Raw genomic sequence first — 19,414 nt, 5'->3', positions numbered from 1 at the left:
CTCACCTTCCTAGGTCGAGAAATTAATACAGTTGATGGTTTCTGATAATTGGGTTGGCTTTTGGGATTGTCTGTATTGAGAGACGTTCTGTTATTCCTCTATGTGAAATAGATTTCACATAGAGTATGGAAATTTGAGAAACATCCCTTAATGTACCAATGCCACACAATGCTTAGACACGCTAGATGATGCATTCGATCAATTTCGTGTATCGTTCAGCAATCAAAAGCATCTCAATTGATTCAGGATTTGCTGTGGGGTGAAGCGTGATTGACTTTTGATAGAAATTATTACGTAAACCATAAGAGACAGAGAGAAAACCAACCAACCAACAACATGAAACCGCACTGCTTAAATGGGAAGAATAAAGATAGGAGAATACAACTTTGAGATCGTTGACAATTTCTCCTATCTTAAAAATCATAAACGCTAACAGCTACGATGATGAAATCCACGCACGGTTGTTGTCAGCCAACAGAGCCTATTTCAGCTTGCAAAGACTGTTTCCCTCGAAAAGTCCCACCATAGGGTCGAAGCTCTTACTGTACAAGACAATGATCTTCCCAGTGCTCATGTATTCCTCGGGGACTTGGGTTGTTAGCAAGAAAAATTGCGAACTCTTGACCGCGTTCGAAAGAAGAATCCTACAAAGAATTTCTGGCCCCCTTCATGAGGATGGACGATTCCGTAGCCTACATAACGACGAAATCTATGAGCGATACCATGACCGTCAGGTTGTGGATAAAATCCGGCTCAACAGGTTACAGTGGGCGGGTCACTTAATCCGTATTGATGAAGATGATCCAGCCCGGTAAGTCTATAAGAGCAATATCTATGGTAGAAAAAGAAGACGAGGCAGGCCCTGCCTAAGATGGAGCGATGGCGTGGGTCAGGACGCCAGACAGCTTTTGGGGATATCAAATTGGCGGACCTCGGCGCAAAACCGGGATGCCTGGAGTTCCTTAAGACAGGCCTATACCGGATACCGGTTATTGCGCCGTTGATGATGATGATAGTTCCAAATGAGCGAAGTTGGATTATTTGATTTAACTGGTGATCTGGTACATTGTGAACTATATGTGCATCATTAAAACATAAAATAATAATAACAATAGTCAATGGGGAAGCAACTCAATTTGTTTCTAGGGCTGCAAGTAGAAACTGGGAAATAATGCAGCTAACATTGCACTTCAAATTGTCATCCAATACCGTGGAAGCAGAATATTGCTGCTGGTAGAGTGGCTCAATTGCTGACCTCTCACACAAATTGTCCTCCCTTCAATTTCAAATCGCACAGGACTCAGATAGTTTAAGTTGGAGGTTAATTGTAAACGGAAAGTTACACGAAGTAAAAAAGTTGCGGAGAGTTGTACTTCGGAAAACAACTATTCCCTTCTTCAGTGTGTCTCTTCAAGAAGTGGGAGGGAAATTGGTTTTCGAACCTGCAACAAAACAATATTACTAAATAAAAGGAAAAACTGACATCAACTAGCATCAAAAGTCGTTAGTACATTCCAATAACATCCGTTAATTTGTTGTGAATTTAGGATCAAGCGAGGGCAAAAATAATGCCTGATTGGAAAAGTCTTTTGTATAGCGGAGAAAAAGCAACTTTTTTACTCAAATGTCAATTTTTTCTCTGTTTACCTTCATGCCCAGTTTTTCTGCCGTGGTTTTCCTTTTAAAACTTTCAGAGAACGCCACATGATATTCCCTTTTGATTGGAAAATCAGGTCACTGTCCGTCTGTCGCTTGTTTTCATATTTCCCCCATTTTGTTTACATAGCATACTGGAGGCGTTTGAGAAAACGTACTTTATGCTACCCTGAGTAAATCAAAAATAAAATTGTGAGATCACGGAAAGAAAAAAATAAAGTATAGCACGCGTTACCCCACTAGGCTACATCCTACTTGATCTCTCTTGGTGACAGGCAACCCAAGAATTTCGTTGAAAACAAAAATGACCGTGTTGAATTCAAAGTCTCGGAAAAATGATGAGCCATTCGCCTAAGCCGATACGGCAGAATGCTGGCCGAGATATGAGTAAGGGTTTTAGATGCATGGACGGTATCAGGTCGCAAGTAAATTAGTTCGAGCAAAATAAATACTTGTCTGCAAGTACTGGAGAGATAAAGGAACTTCAATATGATGTTCGCATCACTCCCTTTGAGAGTTTCCGTAATGCCATTAAAGAAGTCGAACGATTTTATGACCGACTGATGAAGCTCAGCATTATATCAACTGATCACACTAGTCACTTCTTTACTGTATATGCACAACAGGCAGGTCGACCTGATGATGAGAAAGACGCCTTTTGGCAACTTCTGAATGCGAAGACCGGTAGTGTGCCGGCCGATAACTATATCGTCAAGGGGGCGATCTTAAGGGGGTCTTTCCGTGTGAAGGCCTTTTTTCGCTTTTTAAATTTGTTTTTGGGGAAGAACTGGATAAAGATACAAATATCTTGACCTAGGTAAAGAATTTTGTAATGGACCACTCAAGTAGCAGCGATGCTTTCTTTGCTTTCTGGCTCATCTTCTGGTAAGTTAGATAATCCGCCAACGTTTTATCATCGAGAAACTTATGGTAGAAGCGTTTCTTTTCACGGACCTTCATTTAGACATCGTCAGCCAAGTATCTTGATCGTTGAACTGCTTATCAAGCTCGATAATGGGGGCTGCATAGAGTGCTTTGTGGTTCGTGACTTTAACTGAAATTTCGTAAAGGTTGTTAATCGCGATGGGTTCATTCGGAACGGTTTGGCAGTCAGTGATGGTGAAAAAATACCGACGTCTTATTAGGATATAGTCGATTTGGGTTTTACTGTTCCCACTATAAAATTGTGGGAAGATGAGACAATCTTTTGATGAACGATGTATTAACTTAGTATAAGGTCGTGAGTGGCCGCAAAATCAACAATACATGCACCACCACCCATAGTGCATGCTCCAAACCCTTTTCCCTATGGCACCTGTTGCTGTTTGTTTTTTTCACATACTTAACCATTAAGGGGATCATCCCGTGTGTCGGATCCGAGAAATCGATTTTTTTGGCATAAATTGCACCTAGATATAGTGTAGAATATAAGAGGAATATGATTTATTGATATTCGGAGTCGTTCAGAAATTACAATGATAAACAGGTAATGTATCACATCATCATCAAGGCGCAACAACCGGTATCCGGTCTGGGCCTGCCTTAATAAGGAACTCCAGACATCCAGGTTTTGCGCCCATGTCCACCAATTCGATATCCCTAAAATCGCTCTGGCGTCCTGACCTACGCCATCGTTCCATCTCAGGCAGGGTTTGCCTCTTCTTCTTTTTCTGCCAAGGATATTACCCTTATAGACTTTCTGGGCTACGGATTGGGTGATCCGCCTACCGTAACCTGTTGAGCCGTATTTGATACACAACCAGACGGTCGATGTATCGCTCATAGATTTCGTCGTTATGCAGGCTACGGACTTGTTCATCTTCATGTAGGGGACCAAAAATTCTTCGGAGGGTTATTGTCTCGAACACGGCCAAGAGTTCGTATTTTTTTCAGCTAAGAACCCAGGTCCCCGAGGAATACAAAAGATTAGCAAGATCATTGTCTTGTAAAGTAAGAGCTTTGACCCTATGGAGAGAGCGAAACAGTTTTTGTAAGCTGAACTGGGCTCTGTTGCAGCCAACAACCGTGCGCGGATTTCCTCGTTTTTGCTTGTCCAGTGCGATTCGATGTTGTTCGTTCTTTCGGTTCTGGTTTTGGCGCTGATATTGCCATCATATACCTCGCAAACGCAGAGTGCACAGCCTTCCGCTTACATTTTAGTTTTTCGACGGAAAGGCTCCGACTCATAGTAATGTAACATAGTGCTCTATTCACACCAGGCAATTTATCTTCAGCTGGACAATAAGCATGCAGTGGTGTTCCCCTCAAATCAGGGTTTGTATCTGAAAGCATTTTAGAAATGGTGTTCTGGAATTACGAGGTCCAATAATTAAATTTAGGTTGAAATCATACGACACTGGCATCATAAGGCAGCGAGTCTCACCAATAGGTGGTTAAACTATTTGAAGAATAACGAAATCCCAGTATTGGCCTCCTGGACGCTTTGAATAAGAAAAATCTGCGAAGAAAACTGGACCTTGTAGAGAAACAGGTAGAGGCGGCACGCAAAAAGCGTACGGGGTTATTGTGAAAAATCAGAAGGAACGAACACCTGCACGTATCCTTTTCTCTTTTCGTTATTGACAGACTTTTCCTTCCCATAAGATATAAGGATAGTTTGTTAGAGCGGCAATTTCAGTTTCGCAAGCCCATTTTACGATTGACAGCACAAATATAGAATTGAAGGTAACCTGCGACGCGATGTCATCCAGCAAATGTTGCACCACGGTGACGTAGAAAAAACCTTCATAACATTAGTATAGGGGTAGATAACGCAGCTTGCATCTTATCTTTCAACACTCGTTTATTCACTGGCGTTTCTCATTCATGCTAAGCCGCAATACGCCAGCGCCAACAAGCGACATCTACGTCCATTAACGTATCTTCTTATATAGTCTAGAGCCTTACATACTATACGAAAGGAAGTATATATATGCATCTATAAGTATTACGGACAGTAGAATCCCGAAAATTCGTGTGGTCAAGGGATTGCCGATTTGGCTCAAAATATCGGGATAACCATTTATCGGGAGTCAAAATTGGGGATATATGCAAATGTCAAAACGGTATAATTAAACTTCCAACCCCTTCCCCGGAGGGATAAGCGGAGTTCCGCTCTCCCAAACCTAGTTGAGAAATCGCGGCGGTCAGAGTCAAAGTTTGGGGCTTCAAAGGGGAAGTACTTTGATATCATCATGGTAAATTTTTGCTTGATGCTCCGCGGGTCAGAAATGCATGAACAAGGAAGGAAAGGCATCACCTTCCTGCTTCTGTAAAAAACAAATAAGAGTTATTACTTCTTACAAAATTATGGCGCCCCGAAAAGGGGCTATATTTGTGTCATTATTAATAATAACCTTACTGGTAAGGCCCTCATTGAGGCAGCATAGACTTTCCGGATGGCACAGTGCCTCGTGAATGAGTATATAAGTCAAATCAGGGTAATAATTATAATCATAGTCGTAATTTGCTGACCAGACTGCCCCTGAAGTGTACCGTAGTCCTGTAGTGTATCGCTGCGGTATTGAATGAAGTACTTTAGCACGCGTCACGGCCTTGATCCAATTGGATTGTCGTGCCTGCGATTATTATTACCATAACCTTACAATGCAGGATGATCGCAACAATCTTCTTCTTGTTTTTGCTTACCCTCTTTCACTTCTCTTTTTCACCGAGTGTGGCATTGACTAATCAAACTTTATCATGATGATATCAAAGTACCTCCCCCTTCGAAGCGCTATGGTTTTTTGAGGGAAATAACCGCCGCGATTTTCCTACGGTGTTTGAAAGAGAAAATCACCCACTCACCATTCTTACTTGCCTTCATCCCTCCTAGGGCGATGGGGTTCCAAGTCAAAGTTATTGAATGTGCGTGAATGTTGGAGATATCTTAAGCGAAGGTGATTATTTTTTCAATCTGATAATATAGACAGTTTTGAATACGAAGAACTCTTGCTCATTTGGAGTTTATCTAAGATCTTAACCCAGTTCATATCTCATGCCTCACTTAAGATAGTTACATAAATGAGTTACACAAATTAATGAATTTGAATGAATAGCCCTAAAATACGCTGCAAAAATCGGAGAATTAAACCAACAGTTGTCGAAAAAGTATTCTTAGCTGGGGTACGTCAGCCTTGGCAACAACATGCTTAGGTCCTGTTTTTGAAAATTATACATGCGGGGCTAGCTACCTTCAGCGCTTACGATGCACTTCTTTCCGGTCCATAGCTGAATGTTTATTTGTCACATCATAGTCGACCTACAATAACTATCTATTCCACTCTTCTGACGCGAATTCGAATTAATCTACCTTCGAAGTCATTAAGTAGTTCAAACTTTGCCATCGTTCTAAAACTCCTTTTCAAGTGCTTCTAACCAAATTTAATTTCCCAATTGACATTCTTAAACGGTGTTGTGCTAGAGTTCCGCCCTGGTGCTTTGTGAATTCAATGACGCTAAGACACCCAGGGGAGCCTGTTGAGTAGTTCAGACACTAAATGATTAAATTTTCCTAATCCTATTCATTTAACTGCAGATTACACCCTCCCGAAACGTTATAGCTTGGGCAATTGCGAAGCTTTACGCATGTACATGTCTAGTTTCTATTAAGTGAAGACAATTTGTAAAGGAGTAATTAATTTTTCACCTTGAGGGTGCGAATTTTGAAGCTCCGATTATCATGAAATATACATCCGTGCTCTTTTAGGACCAGAATCTTAATAGATTTGAGAACGATTCATAAATTTAGCTCTGCGGCTGTTGATATTTCACCCAAGCGAATATTAACTAATGCTGCCGACTTGGTGAAATTAATGTTGCACACTGAAAACAAAGCTTTCAGGTCTACCATAAAGTGCTCCTATCACAAAGTAACTGAACAAAGAATGACGCCCAAGGATTTATTTAATTCGCCACGAAGTTAGATATCGAAGGAAAAAAAGGACATTGCAAAAGCAAACTGAGTCCTTCCGCTCTACAAACATATGTAGATTATGTATACCATAGTTGTACGTTTACTCTAGGAGCAGGGTTTTGAAGCATCGTTGTGTCCGGAGAAAGGTTAAACTGAAGTAACAAAACCTTAAAAACGAATATGAATATCTGTAGAGCAGAAAATAACCAGGTAGTCATATATCACTCACTCATCCATCAGATGAATAAAATTTCATGTATGTATGTAATTATTATTTTATATCCCAATTCGCTAACGAAGGAAGAGTCACTCTTCTCAAAATGATGGTGTAACACCATGGTGGGGTACATTTCACCCAGACTAATACTAATTACTCGGAAAGTTAATGCCCCGCAAACGTAGAGACAAATCTGTAAGCTGGGGATTTTAGAATAAATTTCAAGTATTCTCTATTTATTGAAAAATATGGCTAAAAGGGATAGAGGTTTATGGGCTAAAAACCCACAACTTTGGAAAGAGCAGACACAATCTCGAAGAAGTACGCCGAAGTACGAGCCACATGCCGGTAGAATTCATCATCAAAGGTCTAGGCTGGCTTTAGTAAGGAACTAGAGACAGCCCGGTATTGCGCCGAGGTCCACCAATTCGATATCCCTAATAGCTGTCCGACGTCCTGGGCTACTCTGTCGCTCTATCTTAGGCAGGGTCTGCCATGGCTTCTTTTTCTACCACAGATATTGCCCTTATAGACTTTTCGGGCTAGATCATACTCACCGATACGGATAACCTGCCCACCACAATCTGTTGAGCCGCATTTTATCCGTAGCCAGACGGTGGCGTTATTTCGTCGTTATATAGGCTGCGCAAATGTCGGTGAGCGGTCAAATAGCAATATAGATATCAGGGCGAAACGTGGATTGGTACCCACGATTTAGCATACAACCTGGGAAACGCCTGCTGACCCAACACCAACAGCTCTACTAACAAATCCTATCTCCACTCCCACGTGGTGATCGCTGATCGCGAGTTCTTTCTTTATGAAAAGCTGCAGTCGGAGAAGGATGAAGGCAAGATTTCCTCGCCTCCTCCAGGTCGGGGGTAGGGCAGAGCTGACAACCCTACACGGAAAACTAAACTTACGAAGCCACGGAAGGAGCCTCGGATAGGACGAATTCCAAAATGACGAACCCAGCAATGACAATGCAATAACGATTTGCGCATTTTCTCATGGAACGTGCGCTCGCTATATAGACCGAAAGCTGATGAGCAGCAAGCCGATACCCTGTCCCAATATAAGGCTGATGTAACAACTGTGCAAGAGGTGTGAGGGACAGGGACGGGTTTCCTGGAGAATAGCCGCTACCCCATATATTATAGTTGCCATCCAGTAAACCATGCGCTCGAAGCAGGTTTCTTAGTCAGCCAAAAAATTAAATCTGCTGTTATCGGCTTTGAAAATATAAGCGAAAGGCGAGGCAAGAAATATAAGACTCATAAACGTCCACGCCCCTAAAGAAGAGACTGTAGAGTCGGAAAAGGATTCTTTATCATATATCATATCATTGATACGGGCACAAAGATATCTGGCCCCAGCCGCAAAAAAAGTCGGAACGGCTGAAAGAATGAAGAATGTAAGCTAGCTACGGAACGGAAGAATACTGTATATCGAGTAATGTTGCACACCCAATGAACGCGGGCCGCGTAGAGACTTATCACGAACTCGGTCGGGTGGAAAAGCGACTTCACAGACGGAAAAAGTAATACTGGGAGAACCAACAAGTCTGTGAATTAGAAAAGTATAGGGACCAACCGCACCAGGCGCGGAAGTTTTACCAACAAGTCAGCAGAATGAAGCCTTACACACCTCGATGCTCATCCTGCCGAGACAAAGAGGGAAGACTGATTTTCGACAGAATGGGCATATTGGAGCGATGGGTTGAATACTTTGATGAACTACTGAACAACCAGAACATCGGCGAGTTGGAGGTTCCGCCAACTGAAGATGGCGGACAAATACTGCCACCACCAAGTAGAGAAGAAACAGTCTGTGCAATCCATCGGCATAAAAATCTAAGTCACCAGGAGCCGATGGAATCGAATTGGTAAAATATAGAGGCGACCAGTTACACCGAGTGTTGGAATATGAAGATCAGTTGCACCATCATTTCATCGACTTTAAAGCCAACATAGCCAGCTTAAAACTATACAGGCCATGAGAAAATTCGGTATCCCGACGAAATTGATAAGATTGACTAGGCTGACTCTGACCAATGTTCGACACCAAACAAAAGCAGCAGGATCACTCTCAAAACCATTCAACATTAACAACGGTCTACAACAAGGCATGATAGGGTATAGGGCCCTGGAGAAAGTGAACCGCGATGCTGAGGTAAATGCAAGAGGTACGATCATCTTTAAGTCCACCCAAATACTGGCCAATGCTGACATATCGACATCACGGGAAGAATGACCCCAGATGTACAAGCTGCCTTCATCCAGATCGAGCAGGCGGGGAGAGATCTACACATCAATAAAGGCAAGACAAAATATATGGTGGTAACTTCAGCACCGAAAACCAACCAATCAATAATATCAAACCGCACTGGTTAAATGGGAAGAATAAAAATAGGAGAATACAACTTTGAGGCCGGTGATAATTCCTCCTATCTATGGTGGATCACAACCGATAACAGCTACGATGATAAAATCTGCGCACGGTTGTTGGCAGCCAACCGAGCCTATCTCAGCTTACAAAAACTGTTCCACTCGAAACATCTCACCATAGGGTCAAACAATGATCTTGCCAGTCCTCATGTATTCCTCGGAAACTTGGGTACTTAGCAAGAAAAATTGCGAACTTTTGGCGTCCGAGAGGAGAATCATCCGAGGAATTTTTGACCCCTTACATAAGGATGGACGATTTCGTAGCCTGTTAAGTTACGGTGGTCGGGTCACTTAGTCCATATAGATGAGGATGATCTAGCCCAGAAACTCTTAGAAGGGCAATATCTATGGTAGAAAAAGAAGACGAGGCAGACCCTGCCTGAGATGGTACGATGGCGTAAGTTAGGACGCCAGGCAACTTTTAGAGATATCGAATTGGTGGACGTCGGCGCAAAACCGGGATGTCTGGAATTCCTTATTAAGGCAGGCCTAGACCGGATACCGGTTATTGTGCCGTTGATGATGATGGAATATTATATCAATTAAATCTCCTTTGTGAAGTCCAGCATACCAAAATAAAATGTTAAGATGTGAGAAAGAGATGAATAAAACAAAGTTGAATGACGGATCGATGGTACCAAAACCTGCGAAAAAGAACACAAACTCGATAAAAATGAAGTGGTATTTCCACTTTTCGGGGTTCCGTGATCTTATTAAAGAAGTCAAGTGATCTGACGACGCGGTGATGAAGCTATCATTTCTTCGCAGTATGCGCTCTACAAACAAGTCGTCGCGATACTGAGAAAAATGGTTCTCTTAATAGTAATATGCGTGGAAAGGCAGACGGGATTCAATGTCATGGCAGAAAAGGGTTTGGAGTACACAATGAAGGTGGCGAGCGCATATTAATTTTAGCAACACTCACGAACTCTTACTTTTGAATAAATGGTTCATCAAATGATTGTCTCTCTTCCTAAGTATTACAGGACAAGTAGTAAAACGCAAATCGGCTATATCCTTTCGAGATGCCATTTTTTTATCTCCAACTCCCTCAAACCGGTTGCCTGTGATATCATCGCACTTCAACATTGGCCATTGATTGCTGCATTTTAAATCAAGATACCGATGAAATCACTTCAAGAGCGCACTGGGCCGCCACAAATTTTATAGTGGAGATTTCGAGAGAAAAAGAAGAAATTATCTCACTTACGCGATTACCAACTTTGGCTTCTGAATGGCAATGCCCAAGCGGTCCTACCATAAGTTTCTCACCAATAAAACACTGGCCAATTCGCAAATTTACAAGAATGCCAACCGAGAAGCAAAGAAAACCTTTACAGTTACCCGAGCTTTCCACTGCAGAGATCTTAACGATAGACTGGGCATTGGGATTGGCCATCTGCATTGACTTGTCGAAAGCCAACACCAAAGCACACGTAATATTGAATCCCTCCGTTGTGTTAATGACAAGAACGGTCTTTCGTTTATCGGTCGACGAGCCGCGACAGACAGGTGGCACGGATGATGTTGAGGAAGGCAGAACACCATTTGACTAAAAAGAAAGCAAGATCCCTCCAAAACGAAAAAAAGAAAGGACGTCCAAAAACAGGGTGAAATTACGGTCGAATAAGGATAGAATCCCATACCATGAATATTTTTGAAAATTTAATTCGCGACAGCGTTGGGATATCCATGAATCGAGCTCGTTTTGTCCGGAATAGTGGCGCTACTTACGGAACACACGATCCATCGTTACTCATGAAGAAAGTCCGTGAGAAGCATTCTCCTCTCTGTATTGCATTTCTAGATCTAGAAAAGGCGTCCAAACATGTATCATAGAAACTCATCTGATAGTCTTTGCGGCAACACCTAGTGCCACAAGAACTCATACGCGGGATTAAATTGGTCTACTGCCATCCGAAAAGTAAAGTTCATGTCTTTCTCTATGTTCATCTAAGAAACACCCTTTCACCATACCACTTTGCGGTTGTTATGGACACTGTCACACGGAACAACGAACGTCCAGCGGTCTACAAACTGCTCCATGAAGATGATGCTTTTCTAGCATCTCATAGCAAAGCAGACTTCGAGCAACTTCTTAAAACATGAAGTAATGCCCTCATAGAATATGGTCTCAAACTGAGTCTGAATAAAACACTATTTTTGATTGTCACTGCCAGTGGCAACTCCAAGATAATTAAATCGCTCAGTTCTGGACAACTAAGCAACTTAAATATTTTGGATCGAGATTATCAGGCAATTATGAACTGTGTTACGAAATTGCTTCACGCATCAATGCAACTTCGATGAACTGCAACGAAAGAACCAACGTCTCGGATTCAAATTTTATCGCAGTGTCGTTCGCCCTGTCGCACTCTATACTACTGAGTCCTGTCCGACTATAAAGACTATTGAACTTTGCCTCATGAGAATGGAGACGAAAATGTTACGTTGAACGTGGAATTCGGAATGAGGACTTCCGCGATCGATATGGAGTTGCACCAATCGAGGAGAGATTTTAAGAGAGGCGTAACTCACTTACCAAGATTGATTATTGTCGATGGGAATCGACTAAGTCAGCTCTCAAAAACAACGATGGTTTTATTCGCTAGATGGTGATTTGAAATCTTCGCGACTGCATCCAGATAATGTAAGACCAGAATGGCGAAGCTGAGCAAGCCAACCTACTTCTCAATGGGACAAAGCCCGAAAAAGAATAGCAGATTGATAAATTAAATATAAAATAATAAATAAGTATAGAACTCCGCCGAAGCCGGTCCTAAACCCGGTTACGAAGGGAGGAGGGATGGATAGCTTCAATCTGAATGGCTGTACGCCACCGCAGCGTCTCAGGGGGTAGGTGAGGAAGGTGCCGGAACTTTGCAGTCTTGCAGATTACTCACTGAGGAAGCTATCTCCACACCTGTCAGTTAGGTATAAAATGCAAATCCATCTATGAGAAGAAGAAGGAATTTAAGGAGCTGCAGCTGTTTTGCCACAATCTGTGGCGACCACTTCAACAGGTTCGCGTAGGCAGCGGATGAAATGGACTGAAGAAATGAACCTCTTAACCATTCGCTCCTACTACAAAATAACGGCAGGGCGGGTACAATATCTTACGCCCCTTGTTGCACAAGAGTTTCGTCGAGCGTTTTCCGCAATTCGCGCACATGACTGTGCGGCGAGTCGCAGACCAGCACCGCTTTATTACTCGCAGCGACACAATCCCGGCCACCATCAGGGAGCGTGTTCGACTTGAAGTCATCGGGGAAACTGGTGACCGAGAGTCGATGGGGGCAGAGGTGGCGGCATCAACAACACCACGCCGCACTGCAGGTAAAAGTTTCAGTACTCGCCGAAGCACTCTTCTCCACCGTCCAGCTGAGGTTTCCGCTGAGGTTCGGGACGAATTCCAAAGAGCGTGTATAGAATTCTCGGATATGGATCCTTTGCATAGACCAGGTATTCCCAGGCTCTATGCATCTCCAGCAACTCCGGGAATTCTATCTCAAATCAATGATGAGATTGCATCTCGACTGTGTGCTGTTATATCGTTGCTGCAACTATAGTCACTTGTGTATTGTGCTGCAGTTGCGGCTATCAAATTGCACTATCAGAAGATTCGCTTTCGTCTTATTGGTTTGAGTGACCAAAGAGATCTACCATGAATAATTCGTCATGAACGTCGGTGGAACTCACTAAGGCAGGACATTGGTAGACTGATTCAGATCAGCACTGGCAATGCCAGCAGACGGTTGAGAAATAAAGTGCAGAGGGTTTTCCGGAACGATGCCACCCCAGTGAGACACCCGCAGTTGAAATTCTGGACATACTAAAGCAGAAACTTTCTGTCATATGCAGTCGGTTACGACGGTATGGCGAAAGACGTGTCCATGCGCGAGGAATCAGTGGAGCTTTTTTAGATATTTCAACGAATCCGAACAGAACATCCAGACAATACAGTTCTCCGTGACGGAAGCGAAACAATATTGGGGTGGACTTTGGGCGTTACCCGTCCAGCATGCTGAGCATGCTCAGTGGATCGCTGCCGAAGGCACCCGCCATACCAATACGCCTAGCATGAATTTTGCGGATGTTACCGAAGAGAAAGTTCGACGAGCCATAAACAACTCGAAGAACTGGAGTAGCCCAGGTCTGGATGCACGATTTCGAGAAAGGTTTCGATAATGGGAATAGAAAGTGTACCAGACTCGACGCACGAGGGGCTTTCCGGAAAAATCAATAGCTATTATCAAGGCGATGAATTTAGAGGCCGAAAGCGAAGGCCGCCAAGATTATATCTCGTCACCGATATTACTTCTTTTTGTTATCGGTGACGTCCTTATGCTGCCTTGTCCGGAAGACGTGGAGTTGTTCAATGGACATCAAACACCTCGACATTTCATCTCTTGGGTCATGGGCCATGGCTCTCGATTTGAAAAGAGGCAAGTAGAGTCGGAAGGTTCCTGATCTGACGAGTGGTCGCACACTTCCTATCTGCATTAATGGACAGCGCATCGCAGGCATCCATCAATTTGTATAGCTAGGATGCGTGGATTCTCCCGATGGTAGTACCAAACTGGATATCGCCTGACGCATTAACAGCACTAAATTTGCCTTCCGCTGCCTTATCTAAAATCTGGAAACGCAATTGTCTCAACAGAAAGATACTCAAGGTGCAGAATTTTTGGTATACGAAATTCATCAGTATACACAGTCAGTTGGCACGCAGTATAAATGAGGTCATGAGTTGGCCGGAGGGATTTCCACCCTTTCACTGCGGGGATTACCTACCTTATCCCTAAAAAGGACACGGTGCAGGACCCCCAGACACAAGACCGATTACTTTCTTACTAAACCTCTACAAATTCATTACGTCCATTACTAGTCGAAGACCAATCCGCGGCTCGAGACCAACAACACTCTCCCCGAGGAGCAGAAGGGCTGCGGAGTTGGGTAAAGGGGTTGCAAAGAGCAACCCACTATCGACTCGGTAGTTGTAGGGCAAGCAACTAGGGGCCAAAGAAACCTCTGTAGTTGCTATATCGATTATGCCAAGGCTTTTGATACTCCGCATACTTGGGTAATCGATACCCTACATCTGTATCGCATTGATCCGAAACTAATAAAGTTTTTGGCGACAGTCATGGAAGGTTGGTATACCACCTTATCAATGCGTATATCTGAGGGTGCTAATACCACAGAGCCCATCCGTATACGGAGGGGCATCTTCCAAGGGGACTCATTGAGTCTGCTTTGGTTTTGTATGCCACTGAATCCCGTTTCATGGTTACTGAATGATGCTAGAGGGCATGGTTTTGTAATAAAGTATGGCCTATGCTAAGTGCGAACTGACACACTTCATGTACTTAGATGACATCAAGCTGTATACTGGGGCTGACGACCATATTAGAAGTCTGTTGCGAATAGACATGTTAGGCCGTGATATTCGGATGGAGTTTAGATTAAACAAGTGTCGAATCCAAGCCATCCGCAAATTTCATCACAAGCCGCGTGTCGGACCTATACATCGAAGCTATGACCGACACAGACTTCTACAAGTACCTAGGAATTCTGCAAGGAACCCATGTTCGAATTGGTGATCTGAAGGATGCTCTGCTGTCCGAATTCCAGCGACGCGTAAAGCTGGTGCTGAAATCGCATCTATCAGGGAAGAATAAAATAGGCGCGTTGAAAGTATTCGCTATCCCTTTACTGGCTTATGCATTCGGAATATTGCCGTGGACGAAGACCGACCTGGAAAACGTCCAGCGGCGGATACGGACAACTATGTCCAAATTCCGAATGCAGCACCGTGACATCGGAGGTAGGGGCCTGGTTGACGTGGTGGTCAACATCATCGCCAAGTCGACTCGCTGCGCGCTTATTTTTACATAAGAGAGCAGGCGAGTCGCTTGCATGCGGTTGTCTGTAAGGCAGACTGTGGGCTGACTCCACTTGACTAGGAGGATAGATCTTTCAATCCTCTGAGTGAAGTGAAGTCGGACCAAGAGCGGATCGATGAATGGAAGTCGAAGGAAATGCACGGTAAACACGTGGTTGTCTTTGGCAGCCATTTGTGGATTTGCATTTGTCAAACAGATGGCTGTGTGCTGGGGGGCTCTTTGCTAAGAGGGAGGGGTTCATATGTCCCATTCAGGATGGCGTGGTCGCCACCTGAGCTTATAAAAGCTCATCATGAAAGAACGGGTAAGAACGGCCAGCGCAGAATGTGTGGTTCGGCGTTAGAGACGTTGGACCGTATCATTTCTGGCTTTACTGCTATGGCACCGGTGCAATATATCACCAGGCATAATGCTGTATGTATCGCTATCCATCAAAACCTTGCATACAAGCATGGGCTGATCACGGGAACATTTCCGATTTACCGATATGAGCCGCAAGCAGTACTTGATAGTTCTGCTTACAGCATGTATTGGGACCGGCAAGTTCTGACTGATCGCCATACTCCACACAGCAAGCTTGACGTACTGTCAGTTGACAAGACGAGTCGCTCCGCCTATATTATTGATGTTCCTATCCCCCATAATAGTAACATTGAACGGAAATACGTGGAGAAGAAGGTGAACTATGAGCCATTTGGCTCGGGAAATCAAAGAAATTTGGCGTCTCGAGCGGGTGGTTGTAGTTCCCATAATATTGTCAGTTACAGGTATTATACCTAAATCCCTCACGGCTTCCCTTGATGTCCTGGGACTTTCGCACAGCCTGGTTCAAACCATGCAGAAGTACACCATTCCGCATACGTGCTCGATGTTGCGGGAAGTTCTCGAAGGACTCTCTCATTAACCTACCATCGGCCACTGCCAATGGCGCGCCTTTAGTTTTTACGTAGGATCGTCCGAGCCTAAATGCTTGGCACTTAGTGCTAGTATTGGGTCAAATCCGGCATCTGCCGAGATTGTGATAACTTGGAAATGATAATAAGTATTGCACTTTAGCAAAAAGAATGCAACTGTAATGGATACTTTTTTGAAAGTAGGAAGCTTGTTTCATGGTCTTGTCATCGCAGATTGAGCTTGGCTAACTATAAATTGTATTTAACTCTACGTTGCAAGAACGGAATCTTTATTCACGTTTTTTTTCCACGTTGTCGAATGTAATTTTTAAATTAGATAAGTAACGAACCTATCAAGGTGAAATTCTGCACAAATATTCCTTAGCGTATTGGCTTTAGCATGTACGTAAAAGTTTGTTTTAATTATTACTACAAATATTGTTTTTTTTTGTGTTGTGTTTTGTACATACAAAGTGAAATAACTTTTTTTGATGAAAAACTTATAATTCGTTGATTTCAGTTGACTGTAAAGGCCAATTCAAGGAGCTAAGTTTCAGTACCTGAAGCGCTGCTGTTTTTTTTCTGTGAAAATAATTTGTGTGTTTTGAAAAAGAATTGAAAAAATATTGGAAAACCTATTATCTCGAGAATCTGCTCCCCTTAAGCTAGTAAAGCGTATTCTTCCTGAGGCTCCTAGTTAGTTTCTGGTATTCAAAATTGCAGTTACTTTCTGGCCTTTCTGACCCGAACAATTTTCTTTGTGAAACGTATTGAATATTTTAATGTAATATGCCGTATTTCTAAAGAACGGAATTATCACTTTTGGAAAATTGGAAAGTTACTAATTTGATGCATATATTTGTTTGATTAATTCAATGTGAAGCTTAATCAGAGAAATTATTGCGAAAACCATTGTTGCCTTCGAGCTAACAAATCACACTCAGCACAAACTCAAGTTAGAAATACTTCTACAGATAACGCTTATTATGAAGTCAACGCAAAAGAGAATAACAAAATTCGGATAACTTCATTAAGCTAATTTCTCTGCAGAACTTTATCTACGGCATTAACAAGCTCAAATTATACCAAACATTCATATGATTAAACGTTAGTGCCAAACCCCCGACCAAACTCAATATGCCTATCGCCCTGTAGCCTTAATCTCGTTTAGTCAAATGTTAATCTTCCACTTATCTACAAATGTAAATTAATTCCCTATTTATGCAGGTACTCGTATGCCTGCACGGTGCTTGGCCAGAATATAAGCTCACCCTTCTTACTCGGGCCTCATCAAATAATGTTTAATAACTTAATTTCAGCTTCATATCCTCACGGAACGCTATATTCGACGGAATGAGATAAGGTCAATCAAGCTCTTCCATCTCAGACTAAGGATTCACACGCACTTCTTGTATTCATACTAACCATTAATCAAAACATGGCAAATGGATGTAATTTTGGTTATCACGAGAAAAAGCCAACTTATCAAAAGCAAATTACGAACTTGGGAAAAATCTCTGGAAAAATCGAGCTCCCTTTTATTAGTAGAGGAAGGAGGAAGGAAAACCCAAACGAGCGGAAAAATAACAACATTGCAACAACAAATAACAAGATTAGATCCCGAAGGAATTATTTATCCATCAATACAATACATTTATGGTGGTAATACTCTGCTGGTCGTACTTTTATTTATTCATTTCTTTTGGGGCCCGGTAAAATGCCATGAGTCTTCTAAACGTCCGGCATTGGTGGCATGTAATTTCTAGTAAGTCCTTTTTACTTAACTAGGCATCTGAAAGACATTGACCATGTTAAGGATACAATGACAACTTGGACCTTGTAAATTTTGGGGAGGAGGTGCATGAGCGTTTCAACCCATGACTGTTGGTGTTAGATAACACAGTTTGCGGAGAATTCTTTGTAGAACGTGAGGCGTAATGCGATGGACACTCGAACAGAAGTTACAATTACGGTTGGATGCTGTTGTAACCGCTGAACCGAGAGGGTCATGAATAATTATTTGTTACTCTCCATGCAATTTTGAAGTAAAGAAAGAGCAAGGGGAGAAGGCTTCTAACTTGATTACATTTCGTTAACCTGAGACATTGTCTAGATTTTTGCAGGACGAAGATAGGAACGAATTAACAATGGTAAAAAGGTTATAATAAACATCCTTGTTTCTTGTCATTCAAAACAATTCAATTCAGATGATATCATTTGGTTAAGCCTTCGAGTGGGAGTGCGTGCAAAGGACATTACGAATTTGATGTTGAAGATAAATTTGGGTTGTTATATACTTAAAAAGTTAAAGCTTATATTTTAAAGATAAAATTCAAGAACATCTTTTCCCGATAAGATGATTATTGGTTTGGCAAGCGAATTTTATAGAGGTTTCCGAGAGAACATTTGAAGGTGTTAAATAGTTTAAAATGGTTGGGGTATCAATTTGATCGATGTTAGATTTGATGAAAATTCTTTTAATAATCACCATTATTAATAAGGCCGTTTGATGGTCAGAACTGTATGTCTTTACAGGCTCTTTTCTCTGAAAAAGAAGCGCAACTAATATGTTGTCTGGACATATGCAACTTCTATGAACTGCGTTCAGATATACTTAAGGTTCCCATAAGGCCCGAATGCAGTCTTACCGGGCCAATTATTGTGACAACTCATATATAGTTGCCATTATCTCCTAGCTTGCTTCAGCCGCACCTATCCGAAGTCGCTGTTGGCAGAAATGCACTTCAGCAGCCTTCAGGTCTTCCCGTAAAGTCCACACCCCTCCTTTACTGTTCTACCCTAGCCCCTTAGAGGGGCTCACCCTTCGGTCACTATGGAATATTAAATTCAGTAATGAATCCAAATTATAGGGCCATTTTGTTATATTTATGTATTTTGTCAAATATATGTATTTAGTGATAAGTTTCTTTGTGGTATCTTTGCAGTTTTTGAAGAAAGTGAATAAGGAGATGGGTTTGTTTTCGGCTAATCCCTAATTTTTGGGGGTAAGGAGAGAAAGTGGAGGATGCTGGTGAGTTAATTCAATCGCTTAAATAGAATTCAGAATGAAAGCGCATCTTCATCAGCGCCTACGCGGCGGCCTGGTGCGACTATGTTTCAGGTTAAAGTTGCATAATTCCGCAAGTCCTTACACGACATCCTCGCGGTGGCCGCTGGAAACCGTCTTCGGACGGGCCATGAATATTCACGTACGGTTTGAGCTCGTTCATCCAACCGACGTTTCTTTGTTGGCTGGTCATATTTTTTGGGGGCAAGCGAATGAATAGCCCAGTCCTCCCAGCATTGAAGATCTGTTAATATGACCCAAAACCAAAATGAAGTAGCATACACCGTGGAATGCGTGGGAGTTTGGTTTCTAG

At 42.5% G+C, this 19,414-nt stretch overlaps 1 protein-coding gene across 1 annotated transcript in view; it reads right to left on the bottom strand.

Annotated features, from left to right (window-relative positions):
• LOC119659515 (FERM, ARHGEF and pleckstrin domain-containing protein 2) overlaps window positions 1-19,414 on the bottom strand; it is a 449,110-nt gene that overhangs the window by 159,018 nt on the left and 270,678 nt on the right. The window lies entirely within an intron of this gene.

This window comes from Hermetia illucens, chromosome 1 (genome assembly GCF_905115235.1).
Source record: "Hermetia illucens chromosome 1, iHerIll2.2.curated.20191125, whole genome shotgun sequence".
Classification (NCBI taxonomy): Eukaryota; Metazoa; Arthropoda; class Insecta; order Diptera; family Stratiomyidae; genus Hermetia; species Hermetia illucens.
The sequence above is the reverse complement of the archived record's forward strand: the minus strand, read 5'-3'. Positions and strand labels throughout refer to the sequence as shown.